The sequence below is a fragment of the Cavia porcellus genome, unplaced genomic scaffold (assembly GCF_034190915.1).
Source record: "Cavia porcellus strain 051 isolate PalLab524CR breed Dunkin Hartley unplaced genomic scaffold, mCavPor4.1 scaffold_19, whole genome shotgun sequence".
Lineage (NCBI taxonomy): Eukaryota > Metazoa > Chordata > Mammalia > Rodentia > Caviidae > Cavia > Cavia porcellus.
Window position 1 is genome coordinate 71,911,690 of NW_026947502.1, and position 20,761 is coordinate 71,932,450.

Sequence of the window (20,761 nt, forward strand, 5' to 3'; positions counted from 1 at the left end):
TATAATGCGCACCACCCCGTGATGTTTTTCTCACACCTACTAGTGAATGTAAAGTTACAAGGCCATACAATGCGCAACACCCCGCGATGTTTTTCTCACTCCTACTAGTGAATGTAATGTTACACACCCATACAATGCACACCACCCCGCGATGTTTTTTCAGAAACTTATCCTACATTGCCACTGCATGTTCCCTGAGATCCCCATGCTGACGACCCCGAGGTGCTTTTTTCCATCCTACATTGCCACTCACTTTCTATCCTAATTCAGATTATCCGATTCACACCACACGCGATGTTTTTCTCACTCCTACTAGAGAATGTAATGTTACACACCCATACAATGTGCACCACCCCGTGATGTTTTCCGAACTCCTACTAGTGAATGTTATGTTACACACCCATACAATGCGCACCAACCCATGATGTGTTTCTCACTCCTACTAGTGAATGCAATGTTACACACCCATACAATCCGCACCACCCCTCGATGTTTTTCAGAAACCTATCCTTCATTGCCACTGCATGTTCCATGACCTCCCCATGCTGACCACCCCGCAGTGCTTTTCTCCATCCTACATTGCCTCTCACTGCCTATCCTAATTCAGACCCTCCGATTCACACCACCCCGTGATGTTTTTCTCAATCCTACGAGTTAATGTGATGTTACACACCCATACACTGCGCACCACCCCGCGATGTTTTTCAGAAACCTATCCTACATTGCCACTGCATGTTCCCTGACATCCACATGCTGACCACCCCACGGTGCTTTTATTCATCCTACATTGCCACTCACTGCCTATCCTAATTCAGATCCCCCGATTCACACCACACCGCGAAGTTTTTCTCACTCCTACTAGTGAATGTAATGTTACACACCAATAAAATGCGCACCACCCGGTGATGTTTTTCTCACTCCTACTAGTGAACGTAATGTTACACACCCATACAATGCGCACCAACCCATGATGTGTTTCTCACTCCTACTAGTGAATTTAATGTTACACACCCATACAATACGCACTACCAAGCGATGTTTTTCAGAAACCTATCCTGCATTGCCACTGCATATTCCCTGACCTCCACATGCTGACCACCCCGCAGTGCTTTTCTCCATCCTACATTGCCACTCACTTCCTATCCTAATTCAGACCCTCCGATTCACACTACCCCGTGATGTTTTTCTCACTCCTACTAGTGAATGTAATGTTACACACCCATACAATGCGCACCACCCCGCGAAGTTTTTCAGAAACCTATCCTTCATTGCCACTGCATGTTCCCTGACCTCCCCATGCTGACCACCCCGCGGTGCTTTTCTCCATCCTACATGGTCTCTCACAGCCTATTCTAATTCAGACCCTCCGATTCACACCACCCCGTGATGTTTTTCTCACTCCTACTAGTGAATGTTATATTACACTCCCATACAATGCACACCACCACGCGATGATTTTCCGAAACCTATCCTACATTGCCACTGCATGTTCCCTGACTTCCCCATGCTGAACATCCAGCAGTGCTTTTCTCCAACCTACAATGCCATTCACTGCCTATCCTAATTCAGACCCTCCGATTCAAACCACCCCGTGATGTTTTTCTCACTCCTACTAGTGAATGTAAATATCACACCCATACAATGCGCAACACCCCGCAATGTTTTTCTCACTCCTACTAGTGAATGTAATATTACACACCCATACAATGTGCACCACCCCGTGATGTTTTTCTCACTCCTACTAGTGAATGTAATGTTACACACCCATGCAATGCGCACCACCCCGCGATGTTTTTCAGAAACCTATCCTACATAGCCACTGCATGTTCCCAGACCTCCCCATGCTGACCAACCCTCGGTGCTTTTCCCCATTCTACATTGCCACTCACTGCCTATCCTAATTCAGACCCTCCTATTCACACCAACCCGTGATGTTTTTCTCACTCCTACTAGTGAATGTAATGTTACAGACCCTTACAATGCGCACCACCCCGAGATGTTTTTCAGAAACGTATCCTAAATTGCCACTGCATGTTTCCTGACTTCCACATGCTGCCCACACCGCGGTGTTTTTCTCCATCCTACATTGCGACTCACTGCCTATCCTAATTCAGGCTCTCCGATTCACACCACCCCGTGATGTTTTTCTCACTCCAACTAGTGAATGTAATGTTACACACCCATAAAATGCGCACCAACACGTTATGTTTTTCTCACTCCTACTAGTGAATGTAATGTTACACATCCATACAATTCCCACCACCCCGCAATGTTTTTCAGAAACCTATCATTCATTGTCACTGCATGTTCCCTGACTTCCCCATTCTGTCCACCCCGCGGTGCTTTTCTCCATCCTACATTGCCTCTCACTGCCTATTCTAATTCAGACCCTCCGATTCGCACCACCCCATGATGTTTTTCACACTACTACTAGTGAATGTAATGTTACACACCCATACAATGCGCACCACCCCGCTATGTTTTTAAGAAACCTATCCTACACTGCCACTGCATGTTCCCTGACTTCCACATGCTGACCATCCAGCGGTGCTTTTCTCCATCCTACATTGCCACTCACTGCGTATCCTAATTCAGACCCTCCAAATCACACCACCCCGTGATGGTTTTCTCACTCCTACTAGTGAATGTAAAGTTACACACCCATACAATGCGCAACACCCCGCGATGTTTTTCTCACTCCTACTAGTGAATGTAATGTTACACACGTATACAATGCGCACCACCCCGCGATGTTTTTCAGAAACCTATCCTACATTGCAACTGCATGTTCCCTGACCTCCCCATGCTGACCACCCTGTGGTGCTATTCTCCATCCTACATTGACACTCACTGCCTATCCTAATTGAGACCCTCCGATTCACACCACCCCGTGATGTTTTTCACACTCCTACAAGTGAATGTAATGTTACACACGTATACAATGCGCACCACCCCGCGATATTTTTCAGAAACCTATCCTACATTGCAACTGCATGTTCCCTGACCTCCCCATGCTGACCACCCTGTGGTGCTTTTCTCCATCCTACATTGACACTCACTGCCTATCCTAATTCAGACCCTCCGATTCACACCATCCCGTGATGTTTTTCTCAATCCTACTAGTGAATGTAATGTTACACAACCATACAATGCGCACACCCCGCGATGTGTTTCAGAAACCTATCCTAAATTGTCACTGCCTGTTCCCCGACCTCCCCATGCTGACCACCCCGCGGTGCTTTGCTCCATCCTATATCGCCACTCACTGCCTATCCTAATTCAGACCCTCCGATTCACACCACCCCATGATATTTTTCTCACTCCTAGTAGTGAATGTAATGTTGCAGACCCTTACAATGCGCACCACCCCGAGATGTTTTTCAGAAACGTATCCTACATTGCCACTGCATGATTCCTGACCTCCATATGCTGACCACCCCGCGGTGTTTTTCTCCATCCTACATTGCCACTCACTGCCTATCCTAATTCAGGCCCTCCGATTCACACCACCCTGTGATGTTTTTCTCACTCCTACAGGGGAATGTAATGTTACACACCCATACAATGCTCACCACTCCGCGATGTTTTTCAGAAACCTCTCCTACATTGCCACTGCATGTTCCCTTTCCTCCATTTGCTGACCACCCCGCGGTTCTTTTCTCCATCCTACATTGCCACTCACTGCCTATCCTAATTCAGCCCCTCCGATTCACACCACCCTGTGATGTTTTTCTCACTCCTACAGGTGAATGTAATGTTACACACGTATACAATGCGCGCCACCCCGCGATGTTTTTCAGAAACCTATCCTACATTGCAACTGCATGTTCCCTGACCTCCCCATGATGATCACCCTGTGGTGCTTTTCTCCATCGTACATTGCCACTCACTGCCTATCCTAATTCAGAGCCTCCGATTCACACCACCCCGTGATGTTTTTCTCACTCCTACTAGTGAATGTAATGTTGCAGACCCTTACAATGCGCACCACCCCGAGATGTTTTTCAGAAACGTATCCTACATTGCCACTGCATGATTCCTGACCTCCACATGCTGACCACCCCGCGGTGTTTTTCTCCATCCTACATTGCCACTCACTGCCTATCCTAATTCAGGCCCTCCGATTCACACCACCCTGTGATGTTTTTCTCACTCCTACAGGGGAATGTAATGTTACACAACCATACAATGCTCACAACTCCGCGATGTTTTTCAGAAACCTCTCCTACATTGCCACTGCATGTTCCCTGTCCTCCATTTGCTGACCACCCCGCGGTTCTTTTCTCCATCCTACATTGCCACTCACTGCCTATCCTAATTCAGACCCTCCGATTCACACCACCCTGTGATGTTTTTCTCACTCCTACAGGTGAATGTAATGTTACACACGTATACAATGCGCGCCACCCCGCGATGTTTTTCAGAAACCTATCCTACATTGCAACTGCATGTTCCCTGACCTCCCCATGATGATCACCCTGTGGTGCTTTTCTCCATCGTACATTGCCACTCACTGCCTATCCTAATTCAGAGCCTCCGATTCACACCACCCCGTGATGTTTTTCTCACTCCTACTAGTGAATGTAATGTTACACACCCATACAATGCGCACACCCCGCGATGTGTTTCAGAAACCTATCCTAAATTGTCACTGCCTGTTCCCCGACCTCCCCATGCTGACCACCCCACGGTGCTTTTCTCCATCCTACATTGCCACTCACTGCGTATCCTAATTCCGACCTTCCGATTCAGACCACCCCATGATGTTTTTCTCACTCCTACTAGTGAATGTAATGTTACAGACCCTTACAATGCGCACCACCCCGAGATGATTTTCAGAAACGTATCCTACATTGCCACTGCATGTTTCCTGACCTCCACATGCTGACCACCCCGCGATGTTTTTCTCCATCCTACATTGCCACTCACTGCGTATCCTAATTCAGACCCTCAAAATCACACCACCCCGTGATGTTTTTCTCACTCCTACTAGTGAATGTAATGTTACACACCCATACAATGCGCACCACCCCGTGATGTTTTTCTCACTCCTACTAGTGAATGTAATGTTACACATCCATACAATTCCAACCACCCCGCAAAGTTTTTCAGAAACCTATCCTTCATTGCCACTGCATGTTCCGTGACCTCCCCATGCTGACCACCCCGCAGTGCTTTTCTCCATCCTACATTGCCTCTCACTGCCTATTCTAATTCAGACCCTCCGATTCGCACCACCCCATGATGTTTTTCTCACTCCTACTAGTGAATGTAATGTTACACACCCATACAATGCGCACCACCCTGCGATGTTTTTCAGAAACCTATCCTACATTGCCACTGCATGTTCCCTGACTTCCCCATGCTGACCATCCAGCGGTGCTTTTCTCAATCCTACATTGCCACTCACTGCGTATCCTAATTCAGACCCTCCAAATCACACCACCCCGTGATGTTTTTCTCACTCCTACTAGTGAATGTAATGTTACACACCCATACAATGCGCACCACCCCGCGATGTTTTTCAGAAACCTACCCTACATTGGCACTGCATGATCCCAGACTTCCCCATGCTGACCACCCCGCGGTGCTTTTCTCCATCCTACATTGCCACTCACTGCCTATTCTAATTCAGACCCTCCGATTCACACCACCCCGTGATGTTTTTCTCACTCCTACTAGTGAATGTAATGTTACACAACCATACAATGCGCACCACCCCGCGATGTTTTTCAGAAACCTATCCTACTTAGTCACTACATGTTCCCTTACTTCCCCGTGCTGACCATCCAGCGGTGCTTTTCTCCATCCTACATTGCCACTCATGCCTATCCTAATTCAGACCCTCCAAATCACACCACCCCGTGATGTTTTTCTCACTCCAGACTAGTGAATGTAAAGTTACACACCCATACAATGCGCAACACCCCGCGATGTTTTTCTCACTCCTACTAGTGAATGTAATGTTACACACCCAAACAATGCGCACCACCCTGCGATGTTTTTCAGAAACCTATCCTACATTGCAACTGCATGTTCCCTGACTTCCCCATGCTGACCACCACGCGGTGCTTTTCTCCATCCTACATTGCCACTCACTGCCTATACTAATTCAGACCCTCCGATTCACACCACCCCGTGATGTTTTTCTCACTCCTACTAGTGAATGTAATGTTACACACCCATACAATGCGCACCACCCCGCGATGTTTTTCAGAAACCTATCCTACATTGCCACTGCATGTTCCCTGACCTCCCCGTGCTGACCATCCAGCGGTGCTATTCTCCATCCTACATGCCACTCACTGCCTATCCTAATTCAGACCCTCCAAATCACACCACCCCGTGACGGTTTTCTCAATCTTACTAGTGAATGTAATGTTACACACCCATACAATGCGCACCACCCCACGCTGTTTTTCAGAAACCTATCCTACATTGCCACTGCAGGTTCCTTGACCTCCCCTTGCTGACCACCCCACAGTGCCTTTCTCCATACTACATTGCCACTCACTGCCTATCCTAATTCAGACCCTCCGATTCACACCACCCCATGATGTGTTTCTCACTCCTACTAGTGAATGTAATGTTACACACCCATACAATGCGCACCACCCCGTGATGTTTTTCTCACTCCTACTAGTGAATGTAATGTTACACACCCATACAATGCGCACCACCCCGCGATGTTTTTCAGAAACCTATCCTACATTGCCACTGCATGTTCCCAGACCTCCCCATGCTGACCACCCCGCGGTGCTTTTCTCCATCCTACATTGCCACTCACTGCCTATTCTAATTGAGACCCTCCAATTCACACCACACTGTAATGTTTTTCTCACTCCTACTAGTGAATGTAATGTTACACACCCATACAATGTGCACCACCCCGCAATGTTTTTCAGAAACCTATCCTACATTGCCACTGCATGTTCCCTGACCTCCCCATGCTGACCAACCCACGATGATTTTCCCCATCCTACATTGCCACTCACTGCCTATCCTAATTCAGACCCTCCGATTCACACCACGCCGTGATGTTTTTCTCACTCCTACTAGTGAATGTAATGTTACACACCCATACAATGCGCACCAACATGTTATGTTTTTCTCACTCCTACAAGTGAATGTAATGTTCCACACGTATACAATGCGCACCACCCCGCGATGTTTTTCAGAAACCTATCCTAAATTGTCCCTGCCTGTTCCCCGACCTCCCCATGCTGACCACCCCGCGGTGCTTTTCTCCATCCTACATCGCCACTCACTGCCTATCCTAATTCAGACCCTCCGATTCACACCACCCCATGATGTTTTTCTCACTCCTACTAGTGAACGTAATATTACAGACCCTTACAATGCGCACCACCCCGAGATATTTTTCAGAAACGTATCCTAAATTGCCACTGCATGTTTCCTGACTTCCACATGCTGACAACACCGCGGTGTTTTTCTCCCTCCTACATTGCCACTCACTGCCTATCCTAATTCAGGCTCTCCGATTCACACCACCCCGTGATGTTTTTCTCACTCATACTAGTGAATGTAATGTTACACACCCATACAATCCGCACCACTCCGCGATGTTTTTCAGAAACCTCTCCTACATTGCCACTGCATGTTCCCTGACCTCCCCTTGCTGACCACCCCGCGGTTCTTTTCTCTATCCTACATTGCCACTCACTGCCTATCCCAATTCAGACCCTCCGATTCACACCACCCTGTGATGTTTTTCTCACTCCTACAGGTGAATGTAATGTTACACACGTATACAATGCGCACCAACCCGCGATGTTTTTCAGAAACCTATCCTACATTGCAACTGCATGTTCCCTGACCTCCCCATGCTGACCACCCTGTGGTGCTTTTCTCCATCCTACATTGACACTCACTGCCTATCCTAATTCAGACCCTCCGATTCACACCACCCCGTGATGTTTTTCTCACTCCTACTAGTGAATGTAATGTTACACAACCATACAATGCGCACACCCCGCGATATGTTTCAGAAACCTATCCTAAATTGTCACTGCCTGTTCCCTGACCTCCCCATGCTGACCACCCCGCGGTGCTTTTCTCCATCCTACATTGCCAGTCACTGCCTATCCTTATTCAGACCCTCCAATTCACACCACCCCGTGATGTTTTTCTCACTCCTACTTATGAATGTAATGTTACACACCCATACAATGCACACCAACACGTTATGTTTTTCTCACTCCTACTAGTGAATGTAATGTTACACATCCATACGATTCCCACCACCCCGCAATGTTTTTCAGAAACCTATCATTCATTGTCCCTGCATGTTCCCTGACTTCCCCATTCTGTCCACCCCGCGGTGCTTTTCTCCATCCTACATTGCCTCTCACTGCCTATTCTAATTCAGACCCTCCGATTCGCACCACCCCATGATGTTTTTCACACTACCACTAGTGAATGTAATGTTACACACCCATACAATGCGCACCACCCTGCGATGTTTTTAAGAAACCTATCCTACACTGCCACTGCATGTTCCCTGACTTCCCCATGCTGACCATCCAGCGGTGCTTTTCTCCATCCTACATTGCCACTCACTGCGTATCCTAATTCAGACCCTCCAAATCACACCACCCCGCGATGTTTTTCTCACTCCTAGTAGTGAATGTAATGTTACACACCCATACAATGCGCACCACCCCGGGATGTTTTTCAGAAACCTATCCTACATTGGCATTGCAGGTTCCCTGACCTCCCCATTGTGACCACCCCGCGGTGCATTTCTCCATCCTACATTGCCACTCACTGCCTATCCTAATTCAGACCCTCCGATTCACACCACCCCGTGATGTTTTTCTCACTCCTACAAGTGAATGTAATGTTACACACGTATACAATGCGCACCACCCCGCGATGTTTTTCAGAAACCTATCCTACATTGCAACTGCATGTTCCCTGACCTCCCCATGCTGACCACCCTGTGGTGCTTTTCTCCATCCTACATTGACACTCACTGCCTATCCTAATTCAGACGCTCCGATTCACACCACCCCGTGATGTTTTTCTCACTCCTACTAGGGAATGTAATGTTACACAACCATACAATGCGCACACCCCGCGATGTGTTTCAGAAACCTATCCTAAATTGTCACTGCCTGTTCCCCGACCTCCCCATGCTGACCACCCCGCGGTGCTTTGCTCCATCCTATATCGCCACTCACTGCCTATCCTAATTCAGACCCTCCGATTCACACCACCCCATGATATTTTTCTCACTCCTAGTAGTGAATGTAACGTTAAAGACCCTTACAATGCGCACCACCCTGAGATGTTTTTCAGAAACGTATCCTACATTGCCACTGCATGATTCCAGACCTCCACATGCTGACCACCCCGCGGTGTTTTTCTCCATCCTACATTGCCACTCACTGCCTATCCTAATTCAGGCCCTCCGATTCACACCACCCTGTGATGTTTTTCTCACTCCTACAGGGGAATGTAATGTTACACACCCATACAATGCTCACCACTCCGCGATGTTTTTCAGAAACCTCTCCTACATTGCCACTGCATGTTCCCTGTCCTCCCCTTGCTGACCACCCCGCGGTTCTTTTCTCCATCCTACATTGCCACTCACTGCCTATCCTAATTCAGACCCTCCGATTCACACCACCCTGTGATGTTTTTCTCACTCCTACAGGTGAATGTAATGTTACACACGTATACAATGCGCACCACCCCGCGATGTTTTTCAGAAACCTATCCTACATTGCAACTGCATGTTCCCTGACCTCCCCATGATGATCACCCTGTGGTGCTTTTCTCCATCGTACATTGCCACTCACTGCCTATCCTAATTCAGAGCCTCCGATTCACACCACCCCGTGATGTTTTTCTCACTCCTACTAGTGAATGTAATGTTACACACCCATACAATGCGCACACCCCGCGATGTGTTTCAGAAACCTATCCTAAATTGTCACTGCCTGTTCCCCGACCTCCCCATGCTGACCACCCCACGGTGCTTTTCTCCATCCTACATTGCCACTCACTGCCTATCCTAATTCCGACCTTCCGATTCAGACCACCCCATGATGTTTTTCTCACTCCTACTAGTGAATGTAATGTTACAGACCCTTACAATGCGCACCACCCCGAGATGATTTTCAGAAACGTATCCTACATTGCCACTGCATGTTTCCTGACCTCCACATGCTGACCACCCCGCGATGTTTTTCTCCATCCTACATTGCCACTCACTGCGTATCCTAATTCAGACCCTCCAAATCACACCACCCCGTGATGTTTTTCTCACTCCTACTAGTGAATGTAAAGTTACACACCCAGAAAATGCGCACCACCCCGTGATGTTTTTCTCACTCCTACTAGTGAATGTAATGTTACACATCCATACAATTCCAACCACCCCGCAAAGTTTTTCAGAAACCTATACTTCATTGCCACTGCATGTTCCGTGACCTCCCCATGCTGACCACCCCGCAGTGCTTTTCTCCATCCTACATTGCCTCTCACTGCCTATTCTAATTCAGACCCTCCGATTCGCACCACCCCATGATGTTTTTCTCACTCCTACTAGTGAATGTAATGTTACACACCCATACAATGCGCACCACCCTGCGATGTTTTTCAGAAACCTATCCAACATTGCCACTGCATGTTCCCTGACTTCCCCATGCTGACCATCCAGCGGTGCTTTTCTCAATCCTACATTGCCACTCACTGCGTATCCTAATTCAGACCTTCCAAATCACACCACGCCGTGATGTTTTTCTCACTCCTACTAGTGAATGTAATGTTACACACCCATACAATGCGCACCACCCCGCGATGTTTTTCAGAAACCTACCCTACATTGGCACTGCATGATCCCAGACTTCCCCATGCTGACCACCCCGCGGTGCTTTTCTCCATCCTACATTGCCACTCACTGCCTATTCTAATTCAGACCCTCCGATTCACACCACCCCGTGATGTTTTTCTCACTCCTACTAGTGAATGTAATGTTACACACCCATACAATGCGCACCACCCCGCGATGTTTTTCAGAAACCTATCCTACTTTGTCACTACATGTTCCCTTACTTCCCCGTGCTGACCATCCAGCGGTGCTTTTCTCCATCCTACTTTGCCACTCATGCCTATCCTAATTCAGACCCTCCAAATCACACCACCCCGTGATGTTTTTCTCACTCCTACTAGTGAATGTAAAGTTACACACCCATACAATGCGCAACACCCCGCGATGTTTTTCTCACTCCTACTAGTGAATGTAATGTTACACACCCAAACAATGCGCACCACCCTGCGATGTTTTTCAGAAACCTATCCTACATTGGCACTGCATGATCCCTGACTTCCCCATGCTGACCACCACGCGGTGCTTTTCTCCATCCTACATTGCCACTCACTGCCTATCCTAATTCAGACCCTCCGATTCACACCACCCCGTGATGTTTTTCTCACTCCTACTAGTGAATGTAATTTTACACACCCATACAATGCGCACCACCCCGCGATGTTTTTCAGAAACCTATCCTACATTGCCACTGCATGTTCCCTGTCCTCCCCGTGCTGACCATCCAGCGGTGCTATTCTCCATCCTACATGACACTCACTGCCTATCCTAATTCAGACCCTCCAAATCACACCACCCCGTGACGGTTTTCTCAATCTTACTAGTGAATGTAATGTTACACACCCATACAATGCGCACCACCCCACGCTGTTTTTCAGAAACCTATCCTACATTGCCACTGCATGTTCCTTGACCTCCCCTTGCTGACCACCCCACGGTGCCTTTCTCCATACTACATTGCCACTCACTGCCTATCCTAATTCAGACCCTCCGATTCACACCACCCCATGATGTGTTTCTCACTCCTACTAGTGAATGTAATGTTACACACCCATACAATGCGCACCACCCCGTGATGTTTTTCTCACTCCTACTAGTGAATGTAATGTTACACACCCATACAATGCGCACCACCCCGCGATGTTTTTCAGAAACCTATCCTACATTGCCACTGCATGTTCCCAGACCTCCCCATGCTGACCACCCCGCGGTGCTTTTCTCCATCCTACATTGCCACTCACTGCCTATTCTAATTGAGACCCTCCAATTTACACCACACTGTGATGTTTTTCCTCACTCCTACTAGTGAATGTAATGTTACACACCCATACAATGTGCACCACCCCGCGATGTTTTTCAGAAACCTATCCTACATTGCCACTGCATGTTCCCTGACCTCCCCATGCTGACCACCCCACGGTGCCTTTCTCCATACTACATTGCCACTCACTGCCTATCCTAATTCAGACCCTCCGATTCACACCACCCCATGATGTGTTTCTCACTCCTACTAGTGAATGTAATGTTACACACCCATACAATGCGCACCACCCCGTGATGTTTTTCTCACTCCTACTAGTGAATGTAATGTTACACACCCATACAATGCGCACCACCCCGCGATGTTTTTCAGAAACCTATCCTACATTGCCACTGCATGTTCCCAGACCTCCCCATGCTGACCACCCCGCGGTGCTTTTCTCCATCCTACATTGCCACTCACTGCCTATTCTAATTGAGACCCTCCAATTTACACCACACTGTGATGTTTTTCCTCACTCCTACTAGTGAATGTAATGTTACACACCCATACAATGCGCACCAACATGTTATGTTTTTCTCACTCCTACAAGTGAATGTAATGTTCCACACGTATACAATGCGCACCACCCCGCGATGTTTTTCAGAAACCTATCCTAAATTGTCCCTGCCTGTTCCCCGACCTCCCCATGCTGACCACCCCGCGGTGCTTTTCTCCATCCTACATCGCCACTCACTGCCTATCCTAATTCAGACCCTCCGATTCACACCACCCCATGATGTTTTTCTCACTCCTACTAGTGAACGTAATGTTACAGACCCTTACAATGCGCACCACCCCGAGATATTTTTCAGAAACGTATCCTAAATTGCCACTGCATGTTTCCTGACTTCCACATGCTGACAACACCGCGGTGTTTTTCTCCATCCTACATTGCCACTCACTGCCTATCCTAATTCAGGCTCTCCGATTCACACCACCCCGTGATGTTTTTCTCACTCATACTAGTGAATGTAATGTTACACACCCATACAATGCGCACCACCCCGCGATGTTTTTCAGAAACCTATCCTACATTGCCACTGCATGTTCCCTGACCTCCCCTTGCTGACCACCCCGCGGTTCTTTTCTCCATCCTACATTGCCACTCACTGCCTATCCCAATTCAGACCCTCCGATTCACACCACCCTGTGATGTTTTTCTCACTCCTACAGGTGAATGTAATGTTACACACGTATACAATGCGCTCCAACCCGCGATGTTTTTCAGAAACCTATCCTACATTGCAACTGCATGTTCCCTGACCTCCCCATGCTGACCACCCCGCGGTGCTTTTCTCCATCCTACATTGCCAGTCACTGCCTATCCTTATTCAGACCCTCCAATTCACACCACCCCGTGATGTTTTTCTCACTCCTACTTATGAATGTAATGTTACACACCCATACAATGCACACCAACACGTTATGTTTTTCTCACTCCTACTAGTGAATGTAATGTTACACATCCATACGATTCCCACTACCCCGCAATGTTTTTCAGAAACCTATCATTCATTGTCCCTGCATGTTCCCTGACTTCCCCATTCTGTCCACCCCGCGGTGCTTTTCTCCATCCTACATTGCCTCTCACTGCCTATTCTAATTCAGACCCTCCGATTCGCACCACCCCATGATGTTTTTCACACTACTACTAGTGAATGTAATGTTACACACCCATACAATGCGCACCACCCCGCGATGTTTTTAAGAAACCTATCCTACACTGCCACTGCATGTTCCCTGACTTCCCCATGCTGACCATCCAGCGGTGCTTTTCTCCATCCTACATTGCCACTCACTGCGTATCCTAATTCAGACCCTCCAAATCACACCACCCTGTGATGTTTTTCTCACTCCTACTAATGAATGAAAAGTTACACACCCATACAATGCGCAACACCCCGCGATGTTTTTCTCACTCCTACTAGTGAATGTAATGTTACACACCCATACAATGCGCACCACCCCGGGATGTTTTTCAGAAACCTATCCTACATTGGCACTGCAGGTTCCCTGACCTCCCCATTGTGACCACCCCGCGGTGCATTTCTCCATCCTACATTGCCACTCACTGCCTATCCTAATTCAGACCCTCCGATTCACACCACCCCGTGATGTTTTTCTCACTCTTACAAGTGAATGTAATGTTACACACGTATACAAGGCGCACCACCCCGCGATGTTTTTCAGAAACCTAACCTACATTGCAACTGCATGTTCCCTGACCTCCCCATGCTGACCACCCTGTGGTGCTTTTCTCCATCCTACATAGGCACTCACTGCCTATCCTAATTCAGACCCTCCGATTCACACCACCCCGTGATGTTTTTCTCACTCCTACTAGTGAATGTAATGTTACACAACCATACAATGCGCACACCCCGCGATGTGTTTCAGAAACCTATCCTAAATTGTCACTGCCTGTTCCCCGACCTCCCCATGCTGACCACCCCGCGGTGCTTTGCTCCATCCTATATCGCCACTCACTGCCTATCCTAATTCAGACCCTCCGATTCACACCACCCCATGATATTTTTCTCACTCCTAGTAGTGAATGTAACGTTACAGACCCTTACAATGCGCACCACCCCGAGATGTTTTTCAGAAACGTATCCTACATTGCCAATGCATGATTCCAGACCTCCACATGCTGACCACCCGGCGGTGTTTTTCTCTATCCTACATTGCGACTCACTGCCTATCCTAATTCAGGCCCTCCGATTCACACCACCCTGTGATGTTTTTCTCACTCCTACAGGGGAATGTAATGTTACACACCCATACAATGCTCACCACTCCGCGATGATTTTCAGAAACCTCTCCTACATTTCCACTGCATGTTCCCTGACCTCCCCTTGCTGACCACCCCGCGGTTCTTTTCTCCATCCTACATTGCCACTCACTGCCTATCCTAATTCAGACCCTCCGATTCACACCACCCTGTGATGTTTTTCTCACTCCTACAGGTGAATGTAATGTAACACACGTATACAATGCGCACCAACCCGCGATGTTTTTCAGAAACCTATCCTACATTGCAACTGCATGTTCCCTGACCTCCCCATGATGACCACCCTGTGGTGCTTTTCTCCATCGTACATTGCCACTCACTGCCTATCCTAATTCAGAGCCTCCGATTCACACCACCCCGTGATGTTTTTCTCACTCCTACTAGTGAATGTAATGTTACACACCCATACAATGCGCACACCCCGCGATGTGTTTCAGAAGCCTATCCTAAATTGTCACTGCCTGTTCCCCGACCTCCCCATGCTGACCACGCCACGGTGGTTTTCTCCATCCTACATTGCCACTCACTGCCTATCCTAATTCCGACCTTCCGATTCAGACCACCCCATGATGTTTTTCTCACTCCTACTAGTGAATGTAATGTTATAGACCCTTACAATTCGCACCACCCCGAGATGATTTTCAGAAACGTATCCTACATTGCCACTGCATGTTTCCTGACCTCCACATGCTGACCACCCCGCGATGTTTTTCTCCATCCTACATTGCCACTCATTGCGTATCCTAATTCAGACCCTCCAAATCACACCACCCCGTGATGTTTTTCTCACTCCTACTAGTGAATGTAATGTTACACACCCATACAATGCGCACCACCCCGTGATGTTTTTCTCACTCCTACTAGTGAATGTAATGTTACACATCCATACAATTCCAACCACCCCGCAATGTTTTTCAGAAACCTATCCTTCATTGCCACTGCATGTTCCCTGACTTCCCCATGCTGACCACCCCGCAGTGCTTTTCTCCATCCTACATTGCCTCTCACTGCCTATTCTAATTCAGACCCTCCGATTCGCACCACCCCATGATGTTTTTCTCACTCCTACTAGTGAATGTAATGTTACACACCCATACAATGCACACCACCCTGCGATGTTTTTCAGAAACCTATCCTACATTGCCACTGCATGTTCCCTGACTTCCCCATGCTGACCATCCAGCGGTGCTTTTCTCAATCCTACATTGCCACTCACTGCGTATCCTAATTCAGACCCTCCAAATCACACCACCCCGTGATGTTTTTCTCACTCCTACTAGTGAATATAATGTTACACAGCCATACAATTCGCACCACCCCGCGAGTTTTTTCAGAAACCTACCCTACATTGGCACTGCATGATCCCAGACTTCCCCATGCTGACCACCCCGCGGTGCTTTTCTCCATCCTACATTGCCACTCACTGCCTATCCTAATTCAGACCCTCCGATTCACAACACCCCGTGATGTTTTTCTCACTCCTACTAGTGAATGTAATGTTACACACCCAAACAATGCGCACCACCCTGCGATGTTTTTCAGAAACCTATCCTACATTGGCACTGCATGATCCCTAACTTCCCCATGCTGACCACCACGCGGTGCTTTCCTCCATCCTACATTGCCACTCACTGCCTATCCTAATTCAGACCCTCCGATTCACACCACCCCATGATGTGTTTCTCACTCCTACTAGTGAATGTAATGTTACACACCCATACAATGCGCACCACCCCGCGATGTTTTTCAGAAACCTATCCTACATTGCCACTTCATGTTCTCTGACCTCCCCGTGCTGACCACGCCGCGAAGCTTTTCTCAATCCTACATTGCCACTCACTGCCTATACAAATTCAGAGCCTCGGATTCACACCACCCTGTGATGTTTTTCTCACTCCTACTAGTGAATGCAATGTTACATACCAATACAATGGGCAAAATCCCGTTATGTTTTTCTCACTCCTACTAGTGAATGTAATTTTACACACCCATACAATGCGCACCACCCCGCGATGTTTTTCAGAAATCTATCCTACATTGCCACTGCATGTTCCCTGACATCCCCAGGTTGACTACCCCGAGGTGCTTTTCTCCATCCTACATTGCCACTCACTGCCTATCCTAATTCACACCCTACGATTCACACCACCCCGTGATGTTTTTCTCACTCCTACTAGTGAATGTAATTTTACACACCCATACAATGCGCACCACCCCGCGATGTTTTTCAGAAATCTATCCTACATTGCCACTGCATGTTCCCTGACATCCCCATGCTGACCACCCCGCGGTGCTTTTCTCCATCCTACATTGCCACTCACTGCCTATTCTATTTAGACCTCCAATTCACACCACCCCGTTATGTTTTGCTCCTCCTACTAGTGAATGTAATGTTACACTCCCATACAATGCGCACCACCCCACGATGTTTTTCAGAAACCTATCCTACATTGTCACTGCATGTTCCCTGACCTCCACATGCTGACCACCCCGCGGTGCTTTTCCCCATCCTACATTGCCACTGAAAGCCTATCCTAATTCAGACCCTCCCATTCACACCACCCCGTGATGTTTTTCTCACACCTACTAGTGAATGTAATGTTACACACCCATACAATGCGCACAACCCCGCGATGTTTTTCAGAATCCTATCCTACATTGCCACTGCATGTTCCCTGACCTCACCATGGTGACCACCCCGCGGTGCTTTTCTCTATCCTTCATTGCACTCACTGCCTATCCTATTTAGACCCCCCGATTCACACCACCCAGTTATGTTCTTCTCCTCCTACTAGTGAATGTAGTGTTACAAACCCATACATTGCGCACCACCCCGTGATGTTTTTCTCACTCCTACTAATGAATGTAATGTTAACACCCGTACAATGCGCACTACCCCGTGATGTTTTTCTCACTCCTACTAGTGAATGTAATGTTACACACCCATACAATGCAAACCACCCCGCGATGTTTTTCAGAAACCTATCCTAAATTTTCACTGCTAGTTCCCTGACCTCCCAATGCTGACCCCCCGGCGGTGCTTTTCTCCATCCTACATTGCCACTCACTGCCTATCCTATTTAGACCCCCCGATTCACACCACCCAGTTATGTTCTTCTCCTCCTACTAGTGAATGTAATGTTACAAACCCATACATTGCGCACCACCCCGCGATGTTTTTCAGAAACCTATCCTACATTGTCACTGCATGTTCCCTGACATCCACATGCTGACCACCCCGCGGTGCTTTTCCCCATCCTACAATGCCACTCAATACCTATCCTAATTCAGACCCTCCGATTCACACCACCCCGTTATGTTTTTCTCACTCCTACTAGTGAATGAAATGTTACACACCCATACAATGCGCACCAACAGCGATGTTTTTCAGAATCCTATCCTACATTGCCACTGCATGTTCCCTGACCTCCCCATGCTGACCAACCCGCGGTGCTTTTCTCCATCCTACATTGCCACTCACTGCCTATCCTAATTCAGACCCTACGATTCACACCACCCCGTGATGTTTTTCTCACTCCTACTAGTGAATGTAATCTTAAACACCCATACAATGCTCACCACCCCCGGATGTTTTTCAGAAACCTATCCTACATTGCCACTGCTTGTTCCCTGACTTCCCCATGCTGACCACCCCGAGGTGATTTTCTCCATCCTACATTTCCACTCACTTCCTATCCTAATTCAGACCCTCCGATTCACACCACCCCGTGATGTTTTTCTCACTCCTACTAGTGAATGTAATGTTACACACCCATACAATGCGCACCACCCCGCGATGTTTTTCAGAAACCTATCCTACTTTATCACTGCATGTTCCCTGACTTCCCCGTGATGACCATCCAGCGGTGCTTTTCTCCATCCTACATTGCCACTCATGCCTATCCTAATTCAGACCCTCCAAATCACACCACCCCGTGATGTTTTTCTCACTCCTACTAGTGAATGTAAAGTTACACACCCATACAATGCGCAACACCCCGCGATGATTTTCTAACTCCTACTAGTGAATGTAATGTTACACACCCATACAATGCGCACCACCCCGCGATGTTTTTCAGAAACCTATCCTACATTGTCACTGCAGGATCCCTGACTTCCCCATGCTGACCTCCCCGCAGTGCTTTTCTCCATCCTACATTGCCACTCACTGCCTATCCTAATTCAGATCCTCCGATTCACACCACCCTGTGATGTTTTTCTGACTCCTACTATTGAATGTAATGTTACACACCCATACAATGCCCACCACCCCGCGATGTTTTTCAGAAACCTATCCTACATTGCCACTGCACGTTTCCTGACCTCCACTTGCTGACCACCCCGCGGTGCTTTTCTCCATCCTACATTGTCACTCACTGCCTATTGTAATTCAGTCCCTCCGATTCACACCACCCCGTGATGTTTTTCTCACTCCTACTAGTGAATGTAATGTTACACACCAATACAATGCGCACCACTCCGCGATGTTTTTCAGAAACCTATCCTACATTGCCACTGCATGTTCCCTGACCTCCCCTTTCTGACCACCCCGCGGTTCTTTTCTCCATTCTACATTGCCACTCACTGCCTATCCTAATTCAGATCCTCCGATTCACACCACCCTGTGATGTTTTTCTCACTCCTACAGGTGAATGTAATGTTACACACGTATACAATGCGCACCAACCCGCGATGTTTTTCAGAAACCTATCCTACATTGAAACTGCATGTTCCCTGACCTCCCCATGCTAACCACCCTGTTGTGCTTTTCTCCATCCTACATTGCCACTCACTGCCTATCCTAATTCAGAGCCTCCAATTCACACCACCCCGTGATGTTTTTCTCACTCCTACTAGTGAATGTAATGTTACACACCCATACAATGCGCACACCCCACGATGTTTTTCAGAAACCTATCCTAAATTGTCACTGCCTGTTCCCCGACCTCCCCATGCTGACCACCCCGCGGTGCTTTTCTCCATCCTATATTGCCACTCACTGCCTATCCTAATTCAGACCTTCCGATTCACACCACCCCATGATGTTTTTCTCACTCCTACTAGTGAATGTAATGTTACACACCCTTACAATGCGCAACACCCCGAGATGTTTTTCAGAAACGTATCCTACATTGCCACTGCATGTTTCCTGACCTCCACATGCTGACCACGCCGCGGTGTTTTTCTCCATCCTACATTCCCTCTAACTGCCTATACTAATTCAGGCCCTCCGATTCACACCGCCCCGTGACGTTTTTCTTACTCCTACTAGTGAATGTAATGTTACAGAACCATACAATGCGCACCACCCCGAGATGTTTTTCAGAAATCTATCCTACATTGCCACTGCATGTTCCCTGACCTCCCTGTGCTGACCACGCCGCGGAGCTTTTCTCCATCCTACATTGCCACTCACTGCCTATGCAAATAAAGAGCCTCGGATTCACACCACCCCGTGATGTTTTTCTCACTCCTACTAGTGAATGCAATGTTACACACCAATACAATGGGCAACACCCCGTTATGTTTTTCTCACTCCTAATAGTGAATGTAATTTTACAGACCCATACAATTCGCACCACCCGACGATGTTTTTCAGAAATCTATCCTACATTGCCACTGCATGTTCCCTGACCTCCACATGTTGACCACACCATGGTGCTTTTCTCCATCCTACATTGCCACTCACTGCCTATCCTAATTCACACTCTACGATTCACACCACCCCGTGATGTTTTTCTCACTCTTAATAGTGAACGTAATGTTACACACCCTTACAATGCACATTTCCCGCGATGGTTTTCAGAAA